This window comes from Heptranchias perlo, chromosome 21, assembly GCF_035084215.1.
Source record: "Heptranchias perlo isolate sHepPer1 chromosome 21, sHepPer1.hap1, whole genome shotgun sequence".
Lineage (NCBI taxonomy): Eukaryota > Metazoa > Chordata > Chondrichthyes > Hexanchiformes > Hexanchidae > Heptranchias > Heptranchias perlo.
Genome location: NC_090345.1, coordinates 50,648,660 through 50,654,659, shown reverse-complemented (window position 1 = coordinate 50,654,659; position 6,000 = coordinate 50,648,660).

The window sequence follows — 6,000 nt, the reverse complement described above, 5'->3', positions numbered from 1 at the left end:
TCTCCAGGACAAAAGGAAAAACGGCCCAACCATGGCTAATGAAAGAAATTAAGGATAGTATTAGATCCAAAGAGGGGTCATATAAAGTTGCCAGAAAAAGTAGCAAATCTGAGGATTGGGAGCAGTTTAGAATTCAGCAAAAAAGGACCAAGAGATTGATTAAGAGGGGATAATGGAGTATGAGAGTAAACTTGCAAGGAACATAAAAGCAGACTGTAAAAGTTTCTACAAGTATGTAAAAAGAAAAAGATTAGTGAAGACAAATGTAGGTCCCTTACAGTCAGAAACAGGAGAATTTATAATGGGGAACAAGGAAATGGCAGAACAATTAAACAAATACTTTGGTTCTGTCTTCACGGAAGAGGACACAAATAACTTCTCAGAAATGCTAGGGAACCAAGGACCAATGAGGAGGAATTAAAGGAAATTAGTATTCGTAAAAAAAATAGTGCTAGAGAAATTAATGGAACTGAAAGCCGATTAATCCCCAGAGCCTGGTAATCTACATCCCAGAGTACTAAAAGAGGTAGCCATGGAAATAGTGGATGCATTGGTTGTCATCTTCCAAAATTCTATAGATTATGGAACAGTTCCTGCAGATTGGAGGGTGGCAAATGTAACCCCACTATTTAAAAAAGGCAGGGAGAGAGAAAACAGGAAAACAGCCTAACATAAGTAGTAGGGAAAATGCTAGAGTTTATTATAAAGGATGTGATAACAGGACACTTATCAACGGGATTAGACAAAGTCAACATAGATTTATGAAAGGGAAATCATGTTTGACCAACCCACTGGAGTTTTTTGAGGATGTAACTGGTAGAATAGATAAGGGAGAACCAGTGGATGTGGTTTATTTGGATTTTCAGAATGCCTTTGATAAAGTCCCACATAAAAGGTTAGTGTGCAAAATTAAAGCACATGGGATTGGGGGTAATGTACTGGCATGGATTGAAAATTGGTTAACAGACAGGAAACAGAGAGTAGGAATAAACAGGTCTTTTTCAGGATGGCAGGCAGTGACTAGTGGGGTACCGCAGGGATCAGTGCTTGGGCCCCAGTTATTCACAATACATATCAATGATTTGGATGAGGGAACCAAATGTAATATTTCCAAGTCTGCTGACGACACAAAACTAGGTGGGATCGTGAGTTGTGAGGAGGATGCAAAGAGGCTTCAAGGCGATTTAGACAAGTTGAGTGAATGGGCAAATACATGACAGATGTAGTATAACGTGGATAAATGTGAAGTTATCCATTTTGGAAGGAAAAACAGAAAGGCAGAGTATTATTTAAATGATGTGGAGATGCCGGTGATGGACTGGGGTTGACAATTGTAAACAATTTTACAACACCAAGTTATAGTCCAGCAATTTTATTTTAAATTCACAAGCTTTCGGAGACTTCCTCCTTCCTCATTTACCTGAGGAAGGAGGAAGTCTCCGAAAGCTTGTGAATTTAAAATAAAATTGCTGGACTATAACTTGGTGTTGTAAAATTGTTTACAATTATTTAAATGGTAATGGATTGGGAAATGTTGATGTACAAAGGGACCTGGGTGTCCTTGTACACCAGTCACTGAAAGCAAACATGCAGGTGCAGCAAGCAGTTAGGAAGGAAAATGATATGTTGGCCTTCATTGCAAGTGGATTTGAGTACAGGAGCAAGGATGTCTTACTGCAGTTATACAGGGCCTTGGTGAGACCACATCTGGAGTATTGTGGGCAGTTTTGATCTTACCTAAGGAAGGATATACTTGCCATAGAGGGAGTGCAGCGAAGGTTCACCAGACTGATGCCTGGGATGGCAGGACTGTCGTATGAGGAGAAATTGGGTTGGCTTGGCCTGTATTCGCTCGAGTTTAGAAGAATGAGAGGGGATCTCATTGAAACATAAAATTCTGACAGGGCTAGACAGACTGGATGCAGGGAGGAAGTTTCCCCTGGCTGGGGGGTTCATAACGAGGGGTCACAGTCTCAGGATACAGGGTAGGACATTTAGGACTGAGATGAGGAGAAATTTCTTCACTCAGAGAGTGGTGAATCTGTGGAATTCTCTACCACAGAAGGCTGTGGAGGCCAAGTCACTGAATATATTTAAGAAGGAGCTAGATAGATTTCCAGACACAAAAGGCATCAAGGGGTATGGGGAGAGCAGGAATATGGTATTGAGATAGAGGATCAGCCGTGATCATATTGAATGGCGGAGCAGGCTCGATGGGCTGAATGGTCTGCTCCTGCTCCTATTTTCTATTTTCTATGTTTCTGATGGTTTCCACCCCAGGATATTAAAAGAAGTAGGTGAGGAAAATGTTGGTGCATTAGTCACAATCTTCCAAAACACTCTCGATTCAGGAATTGTCCCCTTGGATTGGAAAATTGCCAGTGTCACTCCACTATTTAAGAAGGATAAGAGAGATGAACATGGAAATGATAGGCCTATTAGTCTAATAGTTGTGGTGAAGTTACTAGAATCTGTTATTAGGGGCAGAGTGACTGAGCATTTGGACAAATATGAGCTGATCAGAGAGAGCCAGCGTGGATTTGTAAAGGGTAAGTCATGTCTAACAAACCTAATTGAATTTTTTGAGGAGGTAACTAACGTAGTAGATAAGGGAGTGTCTACAGATGTTGCTTATATGGACTTCCAGAAGTCGTTCGATAAGAATCCACGTAAGAGTCTGTTAACAAAAATAAGAGCGCATGGAATTGGAGGCAACCTATTGGCTTGGATAGGGAATTGGTGAGGAGGTAGGAGACAGAGAGTGGGGGTAATGGGTATGTACCCAAATTGGCAGGATGTGACTAGTGGAGTCCCCCAGGGATCTGAACTGGGGCCGCAGTTTTTCACTATATTTATAAATTATTTGGATGGAGGAACAGAGAGCCGTATATCCAAGTTTGCTGACAATGCTAAGTTAGGAGACACAGTAAATAGTATAAATGGGAGGAGAAAGTTGCAATGGGACATTGATGGGGCAGAACTGTGGCAGATGGAGTTCAATGTGGAGAAGTGTGAGGTCATCCACTTTGGACCCAAGAAAGATCGATCAGAGTATTTTCTAAATGGTGAGAAGCTCGGCACTGTGGATGAGCAGAGAGATTTAGGGGTCCAAGTACAGAAATCACTAAAAGCTAGTGGACAGGTACAAAAAATAATTTAAACGGTTAATAATACTTTACTAGAATGATACCTGGACTCCAAGGGTTAAATTATGAGGAGAGATTACACAAAAGCAATCCAGCTAGTCCCACTCCCCTGCCCTATCCCCATAGCCCTGCAAATTTTTTCCTTTCAAGTACTTATCCAGTTCCCTTTTGAAGGCCATGATTGAATCTGCCTCCACCACCCCCTCGGGCAGTGCATTCCAGATCCTAACCGCTCGCTGTATGAAAAAGTTTTTCCTCATGTCACCTTTGGTTCTTTTACCAATCACCTTAAATCTATGTCCTCTGGTTCTTGACCCTTCCACCAATGGGGACAGTTTCTCTCTATCTACGCTGTCTAGACCCTTCATGATTTTGAATACCTCTATCAAATCTCCTCGCAACCGTCTCTGTTCCAAGTCGAACAACCCCAGCTTCTCCAGTCTATCCACATAACTGAAGTCCTTCATCCCTGGAACCATTCTAGTAAATCTCTTCTGCACCCTCTCTAAGGCCTTTACATCTTTCCTAAAATGCAGAGCCCAGAACTGGACACAATACTCCAGTTGTGGCCGAACCAGTAACCTTTTATAAAGGTTCATCATAACTTCCACACTTTTGTACTCTATGCCTCTATTTATAAAGCCCAGGATCCTGTATGCTTTTTTTAACCGCTTTCTCAACCTGCCCTGCCACCTTCAACGATTTGTGCACATATACTCCCAGGTTTCTCTGTTCCTGTCCCCCTTTTAGAATTGTGCCCTCTATATTGCCTCTCCCTACAACTAGGGTTGTATTCCCTGAAATTTAGAAGATTAAGGGGTTATTTGATCGAAGTTTTCAACATGTTAAGGAGAACTGATAGGGTAGATAGAGAGAAACTATTTCCGCTGGCTGGGGAGACTAGGACTAGGGGACATAGCCTAAAAATTAGAGCCAGGACTTTCGGGAGTGAAGTTAGGAAACACTTCTACATGCAAAAGATGGTAGAAGTTTGGAACTCTTCCGCAAATGGCAATTGTTAATTTTAAATCTGAGATTGATAGATTTTTGTTAGCCCCATATCCCTTAATACCTTTGGTTAAGGCGGGTATATGGAGCTAGGTCACAGGTCCACCATGATCTCATTGAATGGTGGAACAGGCTCGAGGGGCTCAATGGCCTACTCCTGTTCCTATGTTCCTAATGGAATGTTGGCCTTTATCTCAATGGGGGCTGGAATACAAAGGGGTGGAAGTTACGTTACAGCCGTACAGAGCTCTGGTCAGACTCCATCTGGAGTACTCCATTCAGTTCTGGGCACCGCACCTCAGGAAGGATTTATTGGCCTTGGAGGGGGTGCTGCGCAGACCTGGATGATACCAGGGCTATAAGGGTTAAATTATGTGGACAGGTTGCATAGATTAGGCTTGTATTCTTTGAATATAGAAGATTAAGGGATGATCTAATTGAGGTGTTTAAGATGATTAAAGTATTTGATAGGATAGATAGAGAGAAACCTATTTCCTCTGGTGGGAGAGTCCAGAACAAGGGAGCAGAACCTTAAAATTAGAGCAAGGTCATTCAAGGGTGATGTCAGGAAGCAGTTCTTCACACAAAGGGGAGTGGAAATCTGGAACTCACTCCTCCAAAAGCTGTTGAGACTGGGGGTCAATTGAAAATTTCAAAACTGAGATTGATAGATTTTTGTGAGGTAAGGGTATTAAGGGTTATGGAACCAAGGTGGGGAGATGGAGTTAAGATACTGATCAGCCATCATCTAATTGATCTGAATGGCCTACTCCTGTTCCTATCTAGCAGTGTAAACATGGGAGCCCGCCGGACACCTGGAATTCATACCAAAACAATGGTAGTATAAAAGGCTTCTAATGAAACTCTTTCCCACTTTTGCAGAACAGTGCACTGTCATTATTAATTAAACAGCAGTTAATTACTCTATTAGGAAGGAATTTGATCAATTTAAGATATGAACCCTGAGGGGAGGGGTTGGTCATTGGTCATTTCTCTCTGTCTGGTCTGCAAGCATTTTGCAGATAATCATCTGTGGCAGATGGATGATAACGATTTAAAATAAAAACACATCACATACCAGTATTCCAGGCTCCTCTCTCTACCTTATAATATATATCTTAAATTGCTGTGTTTTGCTTTGTGTGCATTGTAGTACGAAAGAGTTGGTAAATGAAGTAGTTCTGTTCTATACTTTTAATACAGTGCTAAGATTGAGACCATCCGTTCAGCTCCCTCTGCCGCTTCCCTCTCTTCCCCTCGCCCACCAAGCCAAACTTCCCCTTGCTCTAGCCCTGAACTCGCATCTTTCTCTAGTTTCTCTCCTCTCTCTCCCCTCTTGCCCTCTCTGAGCTCACCTTGACCATGAGACCCACCTCCTGCTCTCTTGACCCTATTCCCACCAAACTGCTGACCACCCAACTTCCCTTCCTGGCCTCTATGTTAGCTGATATTGTTAACGGTTTCCTCTCCTCAGGTACTGTCCCACTCCTCTTCAAATCTACCGTCATCACCACCCTCCTCAAAAAAAACCACTCTTGACCCCTCTTCTTGCAAACTACAGCCCCATCTCCAAACCTCCCTTTCCTCTCCAAAGTCCTTGAACGTTTTGTCGCCTCCCAAATCCGTGCCCATCTTTCCCACAACTCCATGTTTGAATCCCTCCAATCAGATTTCTGCCCCTGCCACAGTACTGAAACAGCCCTTATCAATGTCACAAATGACATCCTATGTGACTGTGACGATGGTAAACTATCCCTCCTCATCCTTCTCCACCTGTCTGCAGCCTTTGACACAGTTGACCACACCATCCTCCTCCAACGCCTTTCCTCTTGTCCAGCTGGGTGGG